Source organism: Pseudophryne corroboree, chromosome 6, assembly GCF_028390025.1.
Source record: "Pseudophryne corroboree isolate aPseCor3 chromosome 6, aPseCor3.hap2, whole genome shotgun sequence".
Lineage (NCBI taxonomy): Eukaryota > Metazoa > Chordata > Amphibia > Anura > Myobatrachidae > Pseudophryne > Pseudophryne corroboree.
In genome coordinates this window covers 25,250,217-25,273,612 of record NC_086449.1, presented here as the reverse complement: position 1 = coordinate 25,273,612, position 23,396 = coordinate 25,250,217, and the positions used below count along the sequence as shown (strand labels likewise).

The 23,396-nt window shown below is 47.1% G+C and overlaps 1 protein-coding gene across 1 annotated transcript in view; it reads left to right on the top strand.

The window, feature by feature from the left end:
* Positions 1–23,396, top strand: part of LOC134935940 (very-long-chain 3-oxoacyl-CoA reductase-B-like) — an 83,379-nt gene that overhangs the window by 32,718 nt on the left and 27,265 nt on the right. The window lies entirely within an intron of this gene.

The following is a 23,396-nucleotide window of genomic DNA, read 5'->3' as shown; positions in this document are numbered from 1 at the left end:
CAGGGCACAAAAGTAAAAGCTTTAGGATCAGGTGGTGTGCACTGGCTCCTCCCCCTATGACCCTCCTCCAAGCCTCAGTTAGGATACTGTGCCCGGACGAGCGTACACAATAAGGAAGGATTTTGAATCCCGGGTAAGACTCATACCAGCCACACCAATCACACTGTACAACCTGTGATCTGAACCCAGTTAACAGCATGATAACAGCGGAGCCTCTGAAAAGATGGCTCACAACAATAATAACCCGATTTTTGTAACAATAACTATGTACAAGTATTGCAGACAATCCGCACTTGGGATGGGCGCCCAGCATCCACTACGGACTACGAGAAATAGAATTATCGGTAAGTAAATTCTTATTTTCTCTGACGTCCTAAGTGGATGCTGGGGACTCCGTAAGGACCATGGAGATTATACCAAAGCTCCCAAACGGGCGGGAGAGTGCGGATGACTCTGCAGCACCGAATGAGAGAACTCCAGGTCCTCCTCAGCCAGGGTATCAAATTTGTAGAATTTTGCAAACGTGTTTGCCCCTGACCAAGTAGCAGCTCGGCAAAGTTGTAAAGCCGAGACCCCTCGGGCAGCCGCCCAAGATGAGCCCACCTTCCTTGTGGAATGGGCATTTACATATTTTGGCTGTGGCAGGCCTGCCACAGAATGTGCAAGCTGAATTGTACTACACATCCAACTAGCAATCGTCTGCTTAGAAGCAAGAGCACCCAGTTTGTTAGGTGCATACAGGATAACAGCAAGTCAGTTTTCCTGACTCCAGCCGTCCTGGAAACCTATATTTTCAGGGCCCTGACAACATCTAGCAACTTGGAGTCCTCCAAGTCCCTAGTAGCCGCAGGTACCACAATAAGCTGGTTCAGTTGAAACGCTGACACCACCTTAGGGAGAAACTGGGGACGAGTCCGCAACTCTGCCCTGTCCGAATGGACAATCAGATATGGGCTTTTGTGAGACAAAGCCGCCAATTCTGACACTCGCCTGGCCGAGGCCAGGGCCAACAGCATTGTCACTTTCCATGTGAGATATTTCAAATCCACAGATTTGAGCGGTTTAAACCAATGTGATTTGAGGAATCCCAGAACTACGTTGAGATCCCACAGTGCCACTGGAGGCACAAAAGGGGGTTGTATATGCAGTACTCCCTTGACAAACTTCTGGACTTCAGGAACTGAAGCCAATTCTTTCTGGAAAAAAAATCGACAGGGCCGAAATTTGAACCTTAATGGACCCCAATTTGAGGCCCATAGACACTCCTGTTTGTAGGAAATGCAGGAATCGACCGAGTTGAAATTCCTCCGTGGGGGCCTTCTTGGCCTCACACCATGCAACATATTTTCGCCAAATGCGGTGATAATGTTGTGCGGTCACCTCCTTCCTGGCTCTGACCAGGGTAGGGATGACCTCTTCCGGAATGCCTTTTTCCCTTAGGATCCGGCGTTCAACCGCCATGCCGTCAAACGCAGCCGCGGTAAGTCTTGGAACAGACATGATCCTTGCTGAAGCAAGTCCCTTCTTAGTATCTCTTGAAGTTCCGGGTACCACGTCCTTCTTGGCCAATCCGGAGCCACGAGTATAGTTCTTACTCCTCTCCGTCTTATAATTCTCAGTACCTTGGGTATGAGAGGCAGAGGAGGGAACACATACACCGACTGGTACACCCACGGTGTTACCAGAGCGTCCCAGCTATTGCCTGAGGTTCTCTTGACCTGGCGCAATACCTGTCCAGTTTTTTGTTCAGACGGGACGCCATCATGTCCACCTTTGGTCTTTTCCAACGGTTCACAATCATGTGGAAGACTTCCAGATGAAGTCCCCACTCTCCCGGGTGGAGGTCGTGCCTGCTGAGGAAGTCTGCTTCCCAGTTGTCCACTCCCGGAATGAACACCGCTGACAGTGTTATCACATGATTTTTCGCCCTGCGAAGAATCCTTGCTGCCATTGCCCTCCTGCTTCTTGTGCCGCCCTGTCTGTTTACGTGGGCGACTGCCGTGATGTTGTCCGACTGGATCAGCACCGGTTGACTTTGAAGCAGAGGTCTTCCTAGGCTCAGAGCATTGTAAATTGCCCTTAGCTCCAGTATATTTATGTGGAGAGAAGTCTCCAGACTTGACCACACTCCTTGGAAATTTCTTCCCTGTGTGACTGCTCCCCAGCCTCTCAGGCTGGCATCCGTGGTCACCAGGACCCAGTCCTGAATGCCGAATCTGCTGCCCTCTAGTAGATGAGCACTCTGCAGCCACCACAGAAGAGACACCCTTGTCCTTGGAGACAGGATTATCCGCTGATGCATCTGAAGATGCGATCCGGACCATTCGTCCAGCAGATCCCACTGAAAAATTCTTGCGTGAAATCTGCCGAATGGAATCGCTTCGTAAGAAGCCACCATTTTTCCCAGGACTCTTGTGCATTGATGCACTGACACTTGGCCTGGTTTAAGGAGGTTTCTGACTAGCTCGGATAACTCCCTGGCTTTCTCCTCCGGGAGAAACACCTTTTTCTGGACTGTGTCCAGAATCATCCCTAGGAACAGCAGACGTGTCGTCGGAATCAGCTGCGATTTTGGAATATTTAGAATCCACCCGTGCTGTCGTAGAACTACTTGAGATAGTGCTACTCCGACCTCCAACTGTTCTCTGGACCTTGCCCTTATCAGGAGATCGTCCAAGTAAGGGATAATTAAGACGCCTTTTCTTTGAAGAAGAATCATCATTTCGGCCATTACCTTGGTAAAGACCCGGGGTGCCGTGGACAATCCAAACGGCAGCGTCTGAAACTGATAGTGACAGTTCTGTACCACGAACCTGAGGTACCCTTGGTGAGAAGGGCAAATTGGGACATGGAGGTAAGCATCCTTGATGTCCAGGGACACCATATAGTCCCCTTCTTCCTGGTTCGCTATCACTGCTCTGAGTGACTCCATCTTGATTTGAACCTTTGTATGTAAGTGTTCAAAGATTTCAGATTTAGAATAGGTCTCACCGAGCCGTCTGGCTTCAGTACCACAAATAGTGTGGAATAATACCCCTTTCCTTGTTGTAGGAGGGGTACTTTGATTATCACCTGCTGGGAATACAGCTTGTGAATTGTTTCCAATACTGCCTCCCTGTCGGAGGGAGACGTTGGTAAAGCAGACTTCAGGAACCTGCGAGGGGGAGACGTCTCGAATCTCCAATCTGTACCCCTGGGATACTACTTGTAAGATCCAGGGGTCCACTTGCGAGTGAGCCCACTGCGTGCTGAAACTCTTGAGACGACCCCCCACCGCACCTGAGTCCGCTTGTACGGCCCCAGCGTCATGCTGAGGACTTGGCAGAAGCGGTGGAGGGCTTCTGTTCCTGGGAAGGGGCTGCCTGCTGCAGTCTTCTTCCCTTTCCTCTACCCCTGGGCAGATATGACTGGCCTTTGCCCGCTTGCCCTTATGGGGACGAAAGGACTGAGGCTGAAAAGACGGTGTCTTTTTCTGCTGAGATGTGACTTGGGGTAAAAAAGGTGGATTTTCCAGCTGTTGCCGTGGCCACCAGGTCCGATGGACCGACCCCAAATAACTCCTCCCCTTTATACGGCAATACTTCCATGTGCCGTTTGGAATCTGCATCACCTGACCACTGTCGTGTCCATAAACATCTTCTGGCAGACATGGACATCGCACTTACTCTTGATGCCAGAGTGCAAATATCCCTCTGTGCATCTCGCATATATAGAAATGCATCCTTTAAATGCTCTATAGTCAATAAAATACTGTCCCTGTCAAGGGTATCAATATTTTCAGTCAGGGAATCCGACCAATCCACCCCAGCGCTGCACATCCAGGCTGAGGCGATCGCTGGTCGCAGTATAACACCAGTATGTGTGTATATACTTTTTAGGATATTTTCCAGCCTCCTATCAGCTGGCTCCTTGAGGGCGGCCGTATCTGGAGACGGTAACGCCACTTGTTTTTATAAGCGTGTGAGCGCCTTATCCACCCTAGGGGGTGTTTCCCTTTAATTTATCTGATTCAGGAAAAACTACAGGTAGTTTTTTCACACCCCACATAATACCCTTTTTTGTGGTACTTGTAGTATCAGAAATATGTAACACCTCCTTCATTGCCCTTAACATGTAACGTGTGGCCCTAATGGAAAATACGTTTGTTTCTTCACCGTCGACACTGGAGTCAGTGTCTGTGTCTGTGTCGACCGACTGAGGTAATGAGCGTTTTAAAGCCCCTGACGGTGTTTGAGACGCCTGGACAGGTACTAATTGGTTTGCCGGCCGTCTCATGTCGTCAACCGACCTTGCAGCGTGTTGACATTATCACGTAATTCCCTAAATAAGCCATCCATTCCGGTGTCGACTCCCTAGAGAGTGACATCACCATTACAGGCAATTGCTCCGTCTCCTCACCAACATCGTCCTCATACATGTCGACACACACGTACCGATACACAGCACACACACAGGGAATGCTCTGATAGAGGACAGGACCCCACTAGCCCTTTGGGGAGACAGAGGGAGAGTTTGCCAGCACACACCAAAACGCTATAATTATACAGGGACAACCTTATATAAGTGTTTTCCCTTATAGCATCTTAATATATAATAATATCGCCACATAAAATGCCCCCCCCTCTCTGTTTTAACCCTGTTTCTGTAGTGCAGTGCAGGGGAGAGCCTGGGAGCCTTCCTAGCAGCGGAGCTGTGTAGGAAAATGGCGCTGTGTGCTGAGGAGAATAGGCCCCGCCCCCTTTTCGGCGGGCTTCTTCTCCCGTTTTTCTGACAACCTGGCAGGGGTTAAATACATCCATATAGCCCCAGAGGCTATATGTGATGTATTTTTAGCCAGCATAGGTACTTTCATTGCTGCCCAGGGCGCCCCCCCCCAGCGCCCTGCACCCTCAGTGACCGTTGGTGTGAAGTGTGCTGAGAGCAATGGCGCACAGCTGCAGTGCTGTGCGCTACCTCATGAAGACTGAGAAGTCTTCAGCCGCCGGTTTCTGGACCTCTTCTCTCTTCGGCATCTGCAAGGGGGTCGGCGGCGCGGCTCCGGTGACCCATCCAGGCTGTACCTGTGATCGTCCCTCTGGAGCTAGTGTCCAGTAGCCTAAGAAGCCAATCCATCCTGCACGCAGGTGAGTTCACTTCTTCTCCCCTAAGTCCCTCGTTGCAGTGAGCCTGTTGCCAGCAGGACTCACTGAAAATAAAAAACCTAACAAAACTTTTACTCTAAGCAGCTCTTTAGGAGAGCCACCTAGATTGCACCCTTCTCGGCCGGGCACAAAAACCTAACTGAGGCTTGGAGGAGGGTCATATGGGGAGGAGCCAGTGCACACCACCTGATCCTAAAGCTTTTACTTTTGTGCCCTGTCTCCTGCGGAGCCGCTATCCCCATGGTCCTTACGGAGTCCCCAGCATTCACTTAGGACGTCAGAGAAATAGGTTTTTACAAGAACAATGGGGGTAATTCCGACCTGATCGCAGCAACAAAGAACAATGGGGGTAATTCAGACCTGATCGTAACACCTGATTGTTTGCAGTTGGGCAAAACCATATGCACTGCAGGTGGGGAAGTAACATGTGCAGAGAGAGTTAGATTTGGGTGGGGTGTGTTCAAACTGAAATCTAAATTGCAGTGTAAAAATAAAGCAGCCAGTATTTACCCTGCACAGAAACAATATAACCCACCCAAATCTAACTCTCTCTGCACATGTTACATCTGCCCCACCTGCAGTGCACATGGTTTTTCCCAACTGCTAACAAATTTGCTGCTACGATCAGGTCTGAATTACCCCCAATGTTTCATGTGCATGTCTCTATGTGTAAGAGAGAGCACTAGGTCAGTATTGCTAATAGTGACACATGAGGGGAGGGAGGGGTAATAACAGCTGTTTTAAATCTTTCACAGTTAATGGGGTTGGGTATGTGTGACCGGCGGTCTCCTCAACATACCTCCGCCGGGATCCCGGAAGCGGAATGCTGGCAGGGGGGCATTGGGGCAAGCTCAGTGGTGACCTATAGTCGCCACGGGTTCTATACCCACTCTATGGGTGGGATGTAGGGGGAGGTGCAGTGACCAGCGGTCTCCCGAACGCCGGTCACATAACCACATCCCCAACAGGCAATATAACAGCTGATAACAGTGACATTCAAACAAGTTCATATGAGACTGAGAAACTGAGAACACCATATATAATAGCGTATAACTGGTACATCAACCATGGGCAAATGAAACATGACTTGTGTCAGTCACTTCAGGGTTAATGTTTAAGTATAGATTAAAAAAAAGGAAAAAGGGGAAAAGAAGAAGAAAGTATGAAGGTTATGTGGATATTCTTCCTGCCTCTGCTGCTCCCCTGTGTGCTACTGAGCAGTGAACAGGATAGTGAGAGAACGCAGACAGATATCCAACCTTGGTAGAAAAGTAGGAGTACTATATGTGGTTGGATCTGCTCTTGAGGCAGAACCCTGATGTGATTAACACAGCACAGGAGTCTGAAAATAAGGATCTCAAAGAGAGTCCATCCTAGAAAGAAGACCAGGGTACATAGATTCCAGTGGCGTGCGGTGAGGTCAGTAGCTGGTGAGGCACTGCACCCATAATGTCCGCCGAGTCCCGCCGATAATCCCCACCGCCGTCGAGCCAATGCCTGCTACTGCACTGAGCCAATGTCTGCTACTGCCAACGTCCCTGATGCCCGCTACCCCTGCCACTAATGGCCCCCACCCCCACCAATGGCTTACAAAATCACCCACCATCAACTGCCCCGATCCCCCCGCCACTAATTCGCATATCAGTCCGATGCCACCGGCGCCAATGCCTGCAGCCTGTCTGCTCATCAAACTTGTTATGAGCAGGTGGCTAATATATTGTATATTTTTATTAAAAAAAAAAATTTAGTCTTTGGGACTGGAGAGGGAGTGGAAGGAGGACATAAATGCAATTTTGTTATACAGTGCTTCCCTTAACTTAATAGAGCCATGGGTGTGAGAAGGTAATGCTAGGGAGAGGGTGACACCAGAGAGAGGGTGACAGGGAGTGGGTGACAGCAGTGGGTGACAGGAAGAGGGTGACACCAGGTAGAGGGTGACAGCAGTGGGTGACACCAGATAGAGGGTGACAGGGAGAGGGTGACAGCAGTGGGTGATGCCAGGGAAAGCGTAACAGCAGTAGCAGTGGGTAAGACTCTGACAGAGAGAAAGAAAGGGTAATGGGAACAGGCAGGGAGTGACAATTATATTGCTATTTACTTACCTGGTCCAGGGCCTAGAACTGCAGCGTGGCTCTTCCTTTGATGTTAACTCCGGGGATCGCCGGTGGAAATTTCAAGCAGGAATCCAGGTTCAGAGGTAGAGTGAGAGAAGAGTGGATGAGCGGAGATCGTGGCCTTTCCTCCCTCCTCTGGCCGGACTGCAATCAGTGACAGCTGCAGCTCATGATTTTAGTTAGTGGCAGAGTAGGCCAGAGACGGGCAGTGAAAGTGTGGTGGAGGTGGGTGCAAGTTACAGGACTGGGGGCTCTCTGGCTGCGCCGCACACAGGGAAATTTCTCGGCAACCATTTCCCTGGCCAGCGGCACCCCCCTCTGCCATGGTGCACGGGCAAAGCCGGATTAAGGCTCCAGGGGGCCCGGGGTACTTAAGACATGGGGGGCCCGTAAGGACTAATATATAGCTATATATGGTATATGGCATTCAATTCAAATAACTGGACACAAGAGTCTCCTTCACAATCAACGTTTCAGTATTATTAACCTTTGTCAGGATCCTGGAGAAGGTTAATAATACCAAACTTTTTTGCCCAGTTATTTGAATTGAATGCCAGTCTTGAGAGTGCCACCCACACTGCTGAATATATATATATATATATATATATGTGTGTGTGTACTGATCTATATATCAAACAAACATATATATATATATATATATATATATATAACAGTAGCAACGAGCGCGGCACTGGGAGACGTATGCAATGATGTGAAAAAATCAAATGCTTTTATTCAGACAATCTACGTTTCGGGGACGCAGCCCCTTCGTCAGGATGAATAAAGTGACAATAGACAGTGTTTAAATACATGTGCAATAAGAGGTTACTCACCGCCTCCAGCCGTCGCGCCGCCCGGGTGCCGGATCTGACGTCACTCCCTCCAACAGGAAGTGTCGCGTCACCGGTCCGTCAAGCCAGCGTTCTCGGGCTGTGGGATACATGCAACCATGGCAACGTAAACAACAAGTGAATCAACTCAAAACACGCTTAATATACAAAAAACTAAAGTGCAAATCAAACTTTTCAAATGGTCATTGTTGCATGTGTATGATCAATTAATAAAGAGTATTAAAATCATTTAATAATAGTGCTCATGAATCTACCAGTCCCTACCGCTATTAATAACTCAACACATTGCTATAATTATTTAATTTGAGCATGTGAACCGTATCCATTTTTGAATATTTCCTACACATACATAAGTGTCACCATTATTGTAACATATTAAGACAGAGAGACGGCTAATGCTATCAAAATGCGCTGGGAAAGTATCTATGCCCCAAGGACGTCCACTATTCAACTTCATAGCCTACAGAAGCAGCCAGGAATTAAACTCAATACGTCCACATGTGTCTGCACGTATGAGGCCACATCTGGAGCTGCTTCTGCAATTATTTATAAGAAACATCTCAAACTTAACATCTCATTTAATCCCTTGGGATATACTGTATTGAGGATTGAGATCCACTTGGCCTCAATCTGCAACAATTTTTTTGAACGAACCCCTCCCCGTAGCGATGGAGGGACCTGATCAATTATCTTGTAACGCAGGGTGGCCATGCTATGTTTCGCAGTTGCGAAATGGCGGGCCACTGGTTGGTCACTTGTCCCTGCTTTATAAGCCTCGCGAATGGCATAGCGATGCTGTGCCATCCGTGTCTTGAAGGCACATTCGGTTTTACCGATATACGTTAGCCCGCAAGGGCACGTCAGCATATACACTACGAATTTTGAATCGCAAGATAATGGGTGTTTGATGCTGTATCTTTTACCCGTATGTGGGTGCAGAAAAAAATCTCCTGGCGACAAATAGCTGCAAGTGGTACATCCACTGCACTTAAAACAGCCATTCTTGCGCTTCAAAAAAATTTTGCTGGTTTGTTCCTTGCCAAACTTGGATAGATCCGTTTTTACCACATAATCCCTAATACTCTTACCCTTGGAATAACTGTTAAGGAGCCTAGATTGGTATACTTCACCCAGCTCCTTATCAGTTGCCACTATCGGCCATATTTCTTTGGTACTTTTGGCTATATGTTTACTACTGGTACTAAACTGTGTGACCCAAGGTATCCTATTCCTAAGGGATTTTTGTGGTGTAGGAGTAAGCAATTGTTGCCTCGTTTTCCTTAGAGCTTTATTTTTGGCCTGCTCTAGGAGTTCTAAGGGATAGCCCCTTTCTCTGAATTTAGAGGTCATTACTTCCAATTGCTGATCACGATCAGCCACCCCATTAGTGATACGGCATACCCTAAGAAATTGGGAATAGGGTAGACCCCTTGTGGTTGCTTTTGGGTGGAAACTGTCAAATCTGAGCAAGTTGTTTCTGTCAGTCACCTTAGTATACAGTTTGGTGCTGATCTTCCCTTCTGTGACCGTGATACATACATCCAGAAAGTTAATCTGTGCATCATCTGTCTCTATTGTAAATTTAATGGGACTTGCCGTCGAGTTATGTTGATCTATCAATTCAATCAGATTATCTCTGGGGCCTCCCCAAAAAATCAGGACGTCATCTATGTAACGTTGGTATAAACATAATTGTGACATGATGGTAGTGTCCTGTAAAAAAAGTTCTCTTTCTAAGATCCACATGTATGTGTTGGCAAATGCCGGGGCCACGGCCGACCCCATAGCACAGCCAGTGCATTGGATGTAGAATTTACTGTCATATATGAAATAATTATGTACCAATGTAAACTCCAAGAGTGATAAAAAGAATTCTATGTCTGGGCCGGTATAATGTGGATTATTGGTTATGAGATGTCTAACAGCCTGTACACCTGCCCCATGCGGGATGCAGGTGTACAGGCTGGACACATCAATAGATGCCAATGTGATGTCTTGAGATAATGGCCCTATATCCTCTAGGAGACGCAACAGGGCTGAAGTGTCCTTGAGGTGTGTGGTTGTATTCTGAATACACGGTTGCAAATAACTGTCACAAAAAACAGAAATTACTTCACATAGTGACCCTCTGGCCGAAATTATAGGTCTACCCGGTGGATTCACTGCATCCTTATGGATTTTAGGGATCACATAAAAAACAGGAACCACCGGGCAGTCTACACAAAGTGCTTTACTCACACCTGTTGAAATAATTCCATTATCCACAGCATGTTTCAACATAACCTCCAACTCTTTCTTAAATACACTGGTTGGATCTCTGGATAACCTTGCATATGTGGATGTGTCAGATAATAAACGTTCACATTCATTTTTGTACATCACCGTGTCTAATACCACTATACCCCCACCCTTATCTGCCTGTCGTATGATGATGTCCTCTCTTTTACTCAAACCCTTTAAGGCTTCAAATTCATCATTACTGAGATTAGGAAATATCTTAATCTCAGGTCTCAAATCCACATTATCCAGCATTCTACTAAACGTTTTGATGGAATTATTAGTGGAATTAGGTTCAAACTTGGACCTTGTCAAGCGTCTCACCTGGGGTGGTAACAAGTCCGTCACTGTGGATGTTCCAGGTGGATCTTGTTTGGAGAAATGTTCTTTAAGTTTGAGAGTTCGCGTCAGTTTATAGTTGTCGATTTTCTGTTGGAATGGATCTACTGTCCTGGTGGGAATGAAGGATAAGCCTCTGCTCAACACTCTGGATTCCATTTCAGAGATGTGATTAGAGGATAGGTCAAAGATTAATTGCGTTTGCCCTTCGGTGGTTTTGTTCCGGTGTTGGCTCCTCGCTTGCCTTTTTGTCTGCCCCCCTCTCCTTGTGCAGGCACCTGTCTTCCGGCAATTATCGCCCGGGTACGTACCCCTAAAGGGATCTCCCTTCTGTTCTGTGGGGTATCGTATGTTGCTTCATCAGCTTCACTAGCTGAGGTGCTGGAGAAATGTGGGCGCTGTGTCCTCCTCCTAAACGTTGTTGGGTGCCCTCCACGGGGCGGAAGGGGTTGGCTGGCTAGCCATGCATACACCTTATGCTGATCATAGTCTTGCTGGACTTTAATCCTCTTCTGCTTTTTAAATTTGATCAAATTTACTTTGTATTGCTCCACTTCATCAGTGAGTTTGCTCAGCCACTCAGGGACAGGTGCTATGTCCAATTTATTTTCATTCTGAAACTGGGCTATCTTCTCCCTTGTAAGGGTTAACTCACGAGTGGACTCTTCAATCACAAGCAGTAACAAGTCCATAGAACACTTATTAAGTACCGCTATCCACTTCTTGCAGAAGTTTAAATCGTAGCGGCCTATGGTCGGCATATTGTGGATCCTGAATCCACGTGGTATTTGTTTCGCTCTGAAATAATCAGACAGGGTGATGGCATGATACATAAAATCTATCTCCCTTTTCCGGAGCTTGAGCAATTCTTTAAAGGTATCCTCACCAGTCTTAGCGATATCGGTGTCAAACACCGTTTCTTTACTCAATATACTTTCCGCTTCAGCCTCCGAGAAACTTAATGTTTCATAGGTGTCACATTGTAGGAATCGTGTTGCTCCCTCCGCAACTACATCGTTAGGGCTGGTCATCATGTGCACAGTAATACAGGTGCAGTCAAAAAAGTGCTGATTAAAGTGCAGAACAGTGCTGGATTTAAAGTGCTGGTGCTTTTAAAAACCTCCTGCGTATGGTTAACGGGTATACCTGGGTGCCTTGGTCCAAGCTCAGGGTCCTGTAGCATCAGTATCCTTGGCTTCATATACCATGCAGATTGACCCGGCACTCCATGCGCTCCCCAGCGTTGAAGTATCCTTGCCCCCGTGCCTTCAGCTCCTGGATTTTGTGGATCCCTTTATATAACAGTAGCAACGAGCGCGGCACTGGGAGACGTATGCAATGATGTGAAAAAATCAAATGCTTTTATTCAGACAATCTACGTTTCGGGGACGCAGCCCCTTCGTCAGGATGAATAAAGTGACAATAGACAGTGTTTAAATACATGTGCAATAAGAGGTTACTCACCGCCTCCAGCCGTCGCGCCGCCCGGGTGCCGGATCTGACGTCACTCCCTCCAACAGGAAGTGTCGCGTCACCGGTCCGTCAAGCCAGCGTTCTCGGGCTGTGGGATACATGCAACCATGGCAACGTAAACAACAAGTGAATCAACTCAAAACACGCTTAATATACAAAAAACTAAAGTGCAAATCAAACTTTTCAAATGGTCATTGTTGCATGTGTATGATCAATTAATAAAGAGTATTTGATTTTTTCACATCATTGCATACGTCTCCCAGTGCCGCGCTCGTTGCTACTGTTATATAAAGGGATCCACAAAATCCAGGAGCTGAAGGCACGGGGGCAAGGATACTTCAACGCTGGGGAGCGCATGGAGTGCCGGGTCAATCTGCATGGTATATGAAGCCAAGGATACTGATGCTACAGGACCCTGAGCTTGGACCAAGGCACCCAGGTATACCCGTTAACCATACGCAGGAGGTTTTTAAAAGCACCAGCACTTTAAATCCAGCACTGTTCTGCACTTTAATCAGCACTTTTTTGACTGCACCTGTATTACTGTGCACATGATGACCAGCCCTAACGATGTAGTTGCGGAGGGAGCAACACGATTCCTACAATGTGACACCTATGAAACATTAAGTTTCTCGGAGGCTGAAGCGGAAAGTATATTGAGTAAAGAAACGGTGTTTGACACCGATATCGCTAAGACTGGTGAGGATACCTTTAAAGAATTGCTCAAGCTCCGGAAAAGGGAGATAGATTTTATGTATCATGCCATCACCCTGTCTGATTATTTCAGAGCGAAACAAATACCACGTGGATTCAGGATCCACAATATGCCGACCATAGGCCGCTACGATTTAAACTTCTGCAAGAAGTGGATAGCGGTACTTAATAAGTGTTCTATGGACTTGTTACTGCTTGTGATTGAAGAGTCCACTCGTGAGTTAACCCTTACAAGGGAGAAGATAGCCCAGTTTCAGAATGAAAATAAATTGGACATAGCACCTGTCCCTGAGTGGCTGAGCAAACTCACTGATGAAGTGGAGCAATACAAAGTAAATTTGATCAAATTTAAAAAGCAGAAGAGGATTAAAGTCCAGCAAGACTATGATCAGCATAAGGTGTATGCATGGCTAGCCAGCCAACCCCTTCCGCCCCGTGGAGGGCACCCAACAACGTTTAGGAGGAGGACACAGCGCCCACATTTCTCCAGCACCTCAGCTAGTGAAGCTGATGAAGCAACATACGATACCCCACAGAACAGAAGGGAGATCCCTTTAGGGGTACGTACCCGGGCGATAATTGCCGGAAGACAGGTGCCTGCACAAGGAGAGGGGGGCAGACAAAAAGGCAAGCGAGGAGCCAACACCGGAACAAAACCACCGAAGGGCAAACGCAATTAATCTTTGACCTATCCTCTAATCACATCTCTGAAATGGAATCCAGAGTGTTGAGCAGAGGCTTATCCTTCATTCCCACCAGGACAGTAGATCCATTCCAACAGAAAATCGACAACTATAAACTGACGCGAACTCTCAAACTTAAAGAACATTTCTCCAAACAAGATCCACCTGGAACATCCACAGTGACGGACTTGTTACCACCCCAGGTGAGACGCTTGACAAGGTCCAAGTTTGAACCTAATTCCACTAATAATTCCATCAAAACGTTTAGTAGAATGCTGGATAATGTGGATTTGAGACCTGAGATTAAGATATTTCATAATCTCAGTAATGATGAATTTGAAGCCTTAAAGGGTTTGAGTAAAAGAGAGGACATCATCATACGACAGGCAGATAAGGGTGGGGGTATAGTGGTATTAGACACGGTGATGTACAAAAATGAATGTGAACGTTTATTATCTGACACATCCACATATGCAAGGTTATCCAGAGATCCAACCAGTGTATTTAAGAAAGAGTTGGAGGTTATGTTGAAACATGCTGTGGATAATGGAATTATTTCAACAGGTGTGAGTAAAGCACTTTGTGTAGACTGCCCGGTGGTTCCTGTTTTTTATGTGATCCCTAAAATCCATAAGGATGCAGTGAATCCACCGGGTAGACCTATAATTTCGGCCAGAGGGTCACTATGTGAAGTAATTTCTGTTTTTTGTGACAGTTATTTGCAACCGTGTATTCAGAATACAACCACACACCTCAAGGACACTTCAGCCCTGTTGCGTCTCCTAGAGGATATAGGGCCATTACCTCAAGACATCACATTGGCATCTATTGATGTGTCCAGCCTGTACACCTGCATCCCGCATGGGGCAGGTGTACAGGCTGTTAGACATCTCATAACCAATAATCCACATTATACCGGCCCAGACATAGAATTCTTTTTATCACTCTTGGAGTTTACATTGGTACATAATTATTTCATATATGACAGTAAATTCTACATCCAATGCACTGGCTGTGCTATGGGGTCGGCCGTGGCCCCGGCATTTGCCAACACATACATGTGGATCTTAGAAAGAGAACTTTTTTTACAGGACACTACCATCATGTCACAATTATGTTTATACCAACGTTACATAGATGACGTCCTGATTTTTTGGGGAGGCCCCAGAGATAATCTGATTGAATTGATAGATCAACATAACTCGACGGCAAGTCCCATTAAATTTACAATAGAGACAGATGATGCACAGATTAACTTTCTGGATGTATGTATCACGGTCACAGAAGGGAAGATCAGCACCAAACTGTATACTAAGGTGACTGACAGAAACAACTTGCTCAGATTTGACAGTTTCCACCCAAAAGCAACCACAAGGGGTCTACCCTATTCCCAATTTCTTAGGGTATGCCGTATCACTAATGGGGTGGCTGATCGTGATCAGCAATTGGAAGTAATGACCTCTAAATTCAGAGAAAGGGGCTATCCCTTAGAACTCCTAGAGCAGGCCAAAAATAAAGCTCTAAGGAAAACGAGGCAACAATTGCTTACTCCTACACCACAAAAATCCCTTAGGAATAGGATACCTTGGGTCACACAGTTTAGTACCAGTAGTAAACATATAGCCAAAAGTACCAAAGAAATATGGCCGATAGTGGCAACTGATAAGGAGCTGGGTGAAGTATACCAATCTAGGCTCCTTAACAGTTATTCCAAGGGTAAGAGTATTAGGGATTATGTGGTAAAAACGGATCTATCCAAGTTTGGCAAGGAACAAACCAGCAAAAATTTTTTGAAGCGCAAGAATGGCTGTTTTAAGTGCAGTGGATGTACCACTTGCAGCTATTTGTCGCCAGGAGATTTTTTTCTGCACCCACATACGGGTAAAAGATACAGCATCAAACACCCATTATCTTGCGATTCAAAATTCGTAGTGTATATGCTGACGTGCCCTTGCGGGCTAACGTATATCGGTAAAACCGAATGTGCCTTCAAGACACGGATGGCACAGCATCGCTATGCCATTCGCGAGGCTTATAAAGCAGGGACAAGTGACCAACCAGTGGCCCGCCATTTCGCAACTGCGAAACATAGCATGGCCACCCTGCGTTACAAGATAATTGATCAGGTCCCTCCATCGCTACGGGGAGGGGATCGTTCAAAAAAATTGTTGCAGATTGAGGCCAAGTGGATCTCAATCCTCAATACAGTATATCCCAAGGGATTAAATGAGATGTTAAGTTTGAGATGTTTCTTATAAATAATTGCAGAAGCAGCTCCAGATGTGGCCTCATACGTGCAGACACATGTGGACGTATTGAGTTTAATTCCTGGCTGCTTCTGTAGGCTATGAAGTTGAATAGTGGACGTCCTTGGGGCATAGATACTTTCCCAGCGCATTTTGATAGCATTAGCCGTCTCTCTGTCTTAATATGTTACAATAATGGTGACACTTATGTATGTGTAGGAAATATTCAAAAATGGATACGGTTCACATGCTCAAATTAAATAATTATAGCAATGTGTTGAGTTATTAATAGCGGTAGGGACTGGTAGATTCATGAGCACTATTATTAAATGATTTTAATACTCTTTATTAATTGATCATACACATGCAACAATGACCATTTGAAAAGTTTGATTTGCACTTTAGTTTTTTGTATATTAAGCGTGTTTTGAGTTGATTCACTTGTTGTTTACGTTGCCATGGTTGCATGTATCCCACAGCCCGAGAACGCTGGCTTGACGGACCGGTGACGCGACACTTCCTGTTGGAGGGAGTGACGTCAGATCCGGCACCCGGGCGGCGCGACGGCTGGAGGCGGTGAGTAACCTCTTATTGCACATGTATTTAAACACTGTCTATTGTCACTTTATTCATCCTGACGAAGGGGCTGCGTCCCCGAAACGTAGATTGTCTGAATAAAAGCATTTGATTTTTTCACATCATTGCATACGTCTCCCAGTGCCGCGCTCGTTGCTACTGTTATATAAAGGGATCCACAAAATCCAGGAGCTGAAGGCACGGGGGCAAGGATACTTCAACGCTGGGGAGCGCATGGAGTGCCGGGTCAATCTGCATGGTATATATATATATATATATATATATAGTAGAAGGAGAAATCAGCGGCACTCAGCAGCCGAAACGCCGTAGGACTGCAATAAAAGTTTTCTTCACTGCATAATTCCGACTGCTGAGTGCCGCTGATTTCTCCTTCTACTATATTGGATCTTGTAATAGATCACAGAGGGCACCGCAACAAGTATTTCAGCAGCCCCACTCTGAGTGCCGATCCTATTACCGCTACCTATATATATATATATATATATATACACACACACAGAGATAGACTGCACTACATCACATACTGACCATGCACACTGTACTACACCCAGGCTGACCCGATATATACTGCACTACATCACATACTGACCATGCACACTGTACTACACCCAGGCTGACCAGATATATACTGCACTACATCACATACTGACCATGCACACTGTACTACACCCAGGCTGACCCGATATATACTGCACTACATCACATACTGACCATGCACACTGTACTACACCCAGGCTGACCAGATATATACTGCACTACATCACATACTGACCATGCACACTGTACTACACCCAGACTGACCCGATATATACTGCACTACATCCAGTGGCGGATCCAGGGGGGGGGCACTCGGGCCCGTGCCCCCCCTGTCATTTGTGGCCCATTAAGTCTCAGGGCAGAGGATTTTTTTTTTCATTTGTGCCGGCCCGGCCCCAGCAGGCTGTCAGCGCACGCTGATTTGACAGCTGCCGCTGGGACCAGAGCCGGCTCAAGCCCACAGTGAGTGCAGCCCTCCCTCCCTCCCTCCCTCCCTCCCTCCCTCCTCCTCTCCTGCTGCAGTGCATGTGACCAGCAGGCAGCAGCGCACGGAGGCCGGGAGACGGAGCGGGCTGCGGGACAGGCTAAGGAGTCAGGCAGCGCGTAGTGGTGGACCCTGGACCGCGTGGACTGGATTTCACTTCCAGCCAGCCCAGGCTCCCCAGCGGCCACACAGAGAGGAGACAGAGGCGCCGATCGAAGCAGGCAGAGCCGCAGAGGCAGCAGCAGCAGGACGGAGACAGTGACTCACTGTGTATATCAGCATGTCACAGTGAGTATGCTGTTTGCTGTATCGCGGCTGCCAGCCTGTGCCAGCTACCTTTAACGTGTGTGCGGCTGCTGCTGCGGCGGCAGGCACTAAGGGGGGGCGGTCTATATGTAGTATATGGTGGTATGTGCCTCTCACACACTGCCCCCACACCCTGCCCCTCACACGCTGCCTCCTGGCCCCTGCCCCTCACACACTGCCTCCTGCACCCTGCCCCTCACACGCTGCCCCCTGCCCCTCACACGCTGCCCCCTGCACCTCACACGCTGCCCCCTGCCCCTCACATGCTGCCCCCTGCACCTCAACACGCTGCCCCCTGCACCTCACACGCTGCCCCCTGCCCCTCACACGCTGCCCCCTGCCCCTCACACGCTGCCCCCTGCACCTCACACGCTGCCCCCTGCCCCTCACACGCTGCCCCCTGCCCCTCACAAGCTTCCCCCTGCACCCTGCCTCTCACACACTGCCTCCTATACACTGTCCCTCACACGGTGTCCCCTGCACCTAACATGCTGCCCCCTGCCCCTCACACACTGCCCCCTGCCCCTCACACACTGCCCCCTTCACCCTGCCCCTCACACGCTGCCCCCTGCCCCTCACACGCTGCCCCTTGTAGTGGGGCCATACCCCATTTCTGGAAGCGCATGCACCGAAGCCGCACGCAAATACACTTGCCCCTTCCATGGTGCCCCCCCTATCATTTTCTTCTGGATCCGCCCCTGACTACATCACATACTGTACATCACATACTGACCATGCACACTGTACTACACCCAGGCTGACCCTTTACTCACTACACTACAGAATAACCTTTCGCACACTACACAACAAATCAGTGGCGTCACAAGGCGGGTGCGGGGGGTGCGGCCCGCACCCGGGTGTAACGCCTGGAGGAGGGTGACACCAAATGTCAGCTCCCCCGCACTGACAGGAACCAGGTGCTGCAGTGAGAAAGTCTCCTACAGCACCCGGATCCTGTCACAGAAGAGGAGCCGACAGCGGACGGAGACTGGCTCTGGGGGAAGCCCAGCATCTCCGGAGATGCTGGGCACGCCCCCAGAGTGACGATTCCGGGGTCCTCGCGAAGCCACGCCCCCTAAGTGCAAGGCCACGCCCCATTTTTCCCGCGATCGCGGCAGGAGATCAGGGGCGCGCAACGGGTGTCACCACACCCGGTGACGCCTCTGCAACAAACTGACCTTTACACTGACAAGTTGCGCACACTACTATACAGAGAGTGCACCCCAGCCTTGGCGCCTAGCACGTCCCCGGTTACATTGCGCAGAGTGGGCCGGAGCAGGAACACGGAGAGCAGCAGCGCTGCCAGCAGCCGCACCGACATCTCCCTCATCCCGGCAGCACTTTCAGGTGTGGGATGTTACCCTGCGCTCCCCCAGCTCCTTGCGGATGTACACTAGTGTACAAGGCAGGGACAAAACAGGTGAGGTTGGGAGTGCGGGCGCAGCGTATTACGGAGTGGGGCGCCGAGCGCTATAGGCAGTACGGGACTGTAGAGGAGACGGGGGGGGGGTGCGGGCTGGCGGGTTAGCTACGATTACCAAAGTGATGCCACGGCTGAAAATAAAAATCCAAGATGACAGGGCGGATGCATGCCTTGGTGCTCCCCCCCCAAAGCCGCCCCTGCCCAATCACAACTTCCACAGTGACAGGGGCGTGCTTTCATTTGGGCTGAAAGCACGCCCCTGTAAAAGAGGCACTCATACTAGTGCCGCTTTCAGTGATTTTTTGAATGGGCTTCTACTGCCCGATGTTCGGCACCGACCCCCGCTTCGCCTCGTTTAGCATTGACAGCTGGAGGCACCGTGAGCGGTGCCTCCAAAACACTATTACAACCTATTTTTACAAAGGTAAAAACCATTAGAATAATATAAAGGATAAAACAGATACTTATGACACAGAATATGTGTCATAAGTATCTTCTTTGTATTATTTTAATTGTTAATGACAGGGGAGGCACTGCCTCCCCTGACTGCACGTCCCTGATAGATTCTGGGATTAAGGCAGGGGTGATAGAGGCAGCCGTCCCAGGGGCCCCCACACATTAGCATCACTCACTCCCTGCATTATGAATTGTAGGAATCTCCTTTCTGTCTTGCGGGATATGGGAAACAGTGACTGACAGCCACCGGTGTCTGCTGCTCGGCTTCTGCTCCCTGCTGTTGCTCTGCAAGCGATGTGTGTGTGTGTCTGTAAGTGACAATGTATGTGTGTCTGTAAGTGATTGTGTGTGTGTGCCCGGAGTGGGACTTTGACAACAATAGTAGTAGCAGTGGGGGCCCCCACCAGCCTTAATCCGGCCCTGTATAGATAGTATAGTGAATAAGTGAGCAATAAGCGGCCCACGAGCTGCTATGGGACTACACATCCCAGCATGACCTGCCATAGTTTTGCTTGCTTGGTGGGCTATGTAGTTCATCAGCAGCTGTAGAGACACTTATTGTCGGCTCCTGTGAGTGTTAATATGCATAGATCATACCCTGGTAGATGCCTAAACAGAGCAGTGCGATCAAGCCACCACACGGCGAAACGCGCGTTGAAGAATGTGCATGTACCGGGCAATGGCGCAGTACCTGGTATTATTTTCATACATGAGCAAAAGTACTATGATGTTCATTTGCATATACTAAGATTTTTGTGGTCCATCATTCTGGGGACCATATAATATGTGTTTATGCTCAAGACTGAAGGTATTTCATTATTGCACTTGAAATCTTGAACACCTCTGAGAATTTTGTTTTGCGCAAGAATTTCGGTTCAGACAGAGTAAGTTATCCAAAGTCTGTTAGTAGATATAGAGGCATATTTATCAATGAATGCTGTATTTGCAGAATATACCTGAAAGCATCAGTTTTCAAGGGGTACTTGCAATTATTATGCACTGCAGGGACCGTAGCTGATATCAGAGATATTAGATGTGGTCCCCGGTTTTCGACTGCAAAAGCAGCTGCCATATAAACCTATAGAGGCTGCTTTCTTGATGAATTTACCTGGTTCCGGAAACACTCTGGAGCTTGACTACAGCATTAGCCATTGTAGCCTCTAGGTTGTCCCAAAGGTGAGAATCTCCACCAACATGGCTGATGATAAGCGGAATAGATTTGAGATATTTTTATGAGACATCTTTGCTTAACGGCCATAGTAATTATCTATCATATCTAGGTCCTGATAATTAGAATGTCTGATGGTCAATTATCACAGCAATAAGAAATTAAGGATCACTCTGAATGTACCATAGATCACATGCAGAGACCAAGACCATTCCTGCAATGTTTTAGAATAAAGGGATCGCTAATGCCAACTCACCATTGCAGGACTTTCTTCGGGCTGCACCCACTCTGTGGAATGCCCTCCCACACACAATAAGACTATCCTCTAGTCTCCAAACCTTCAAACGTTCTCTGAAAACTCACCTCTACAGGTAAGCTTATCACATTCCGGACCCACCCACATAACCTTTATAAGTTTTCCTTTCCCATTACATAACCTGTATACAGTCTACAAACATCCTCACATTATTCCCATCCTCCTGATCCCAGGGCCACATCACTGTGTGACCATAACATACAGCTCATTAAGAACCTTTGCAATCTAGCAGAACCATTATGCAATAGCTAGCACCTATCCTTTAGTATCCCTACTTCCCTATAGATTGTAAGCTTGCGAGCAGGGCCTTCCTACCTCTGTTATTACTAGAGATGTGCGCCGGGCCCAAATCTTGGGTTTTGGATCTGTATCTACTTTGTGTTTTGGATATGGATTAGTTTTGACTGAACCACCTTTGTGGTTTTTGGATCTGTATTTTTTTAAAAGACCGCTAAACTCACAGAATGTTGGCTTGTTTTTATTCCTACAGTATTATTAACCTCAATGACATTAATTGCCACTCACTTCCAGTCAATTTTGACCACCTCACAGTTAACAATATTGTTTTCATCTGTCTAAGGCCAAAGGCAACAGTGAGCTGGCTTGTTACTAACTGACAGAGCAGCAGCACAAACATATGGCAGTTTATAGCACATCTATGAAACATTTCCACATATTAAAGCAGAAATGAAAAGTGGTGCAGGATGGAATTGTCCTTCCCTCCCTTCCACCCTTATGCTGGATATTAAAAAGAACATGCACTGTGTAACAAACCAAGCACTTCAGTGACAGGGACTGACACTTGTGTGGCTGAAGTGCTTGCTTTGTTTGGACTCCCATAAAACTATTTTTTTGAAGGACTACCTCCAATTACTATTGAGGAGGTTGATGATGAAGGTGTAAATTACATTATAATCTTGTAAAATAAATTTCATAAATTCACAGCAAATGACGTAACATGGAGGTGCCTATTTGACTAATATCCCTATCTCTGCTAACTTTGGTCTCACAAATGGAGCAGATGCCTTCACAATCAATATCAGGATGACTTACACACACAACGTCATCAATATTCTGTCTAAGATAGTAGTAGTATACACATTTCCCCCTCATCTTGTTCCACTTCCACACATGAATCCTCAATTTCTATTATGCCCTCATCACCATCTTTACATGTACTGCTCCCCACATGTGCAGATGGGGCAGAAATGGTGGAAGGAGGTGAAAGAGGCTTCTCTATGAGGACAGTGTGAGAAATGTCATACTCACACATAGCTAATGTTGACACCCCTAAACGTTCCCCAGGAATGTGTGTCATTTCTGAATGCAGTTTGTTCTACTACTTTAGTTGTTTTCATTTTTTTGACACCTCTTCTAGACTTTGAGTGAAATGTTTCTGTATCGTCATGATAAGCAGAAGATGTCTCACTAATAGTTGCAGAACCACCACTTATAAATAAAGGCCAAGCCCTGAGTCTTTCCTTGCCACATGTGTGGTGAATGGCATATTGCCAATTTTATGTTTTTCTGCAGCTACATTTCCTATTGACGTTATTTTCTTTACCACTGTATTGTATTGCTTCTTTGATTTTACATGCCCTGACTTAAGCCCTTTATGCCACCGGGCATCGGCTTTAGTAGATGACGTTGACGAACTTGTATTGTCATGACTGGTGGCAGCTGCAGCCCTAGTATGTGCTTCCTTCTCTCCTCTCAATTGTTGCTCCTCCATATCTATCAAGTATTAACAAACATAACCAAAGTATGGTACAGCACACGCCACAATTTGTACAAAAAATTACCACCTACAGAGTTACAATACGAGTATGAGTCAGAAATAGTAATCAAACACTGTGGTTTAATTTCACCCACAGTGTCACAACAATACGTGTATGAGTACAAAATAAAATATATTACTGTGATACCACCTTCACCCACAGTGTCACATAATATGTGTGTGAGTCAGAAATAGTAATCAAACACTGGTTTAATTTCACCTACAGTATCGCACAATATATGTATGAGTACGAAAATATATTACTGTGGTACCACCTACACCCACAGTGTTGCGCAATATGTATGAAATAATAATATTCTGCATAAAAATTGTTTAGTTCACTGGAGTACAGCACAAACAAAAAATCTATATATTTTTTTTTACAATTATATTTTAGGTTTTTTAGCTTTTTTTATTTAAATTTTCCACTGGGGCGGAGCCCCTGGATGGATGGACAGATCACGCCTAGGTGGACAGAGCACCCCTTGTTATCA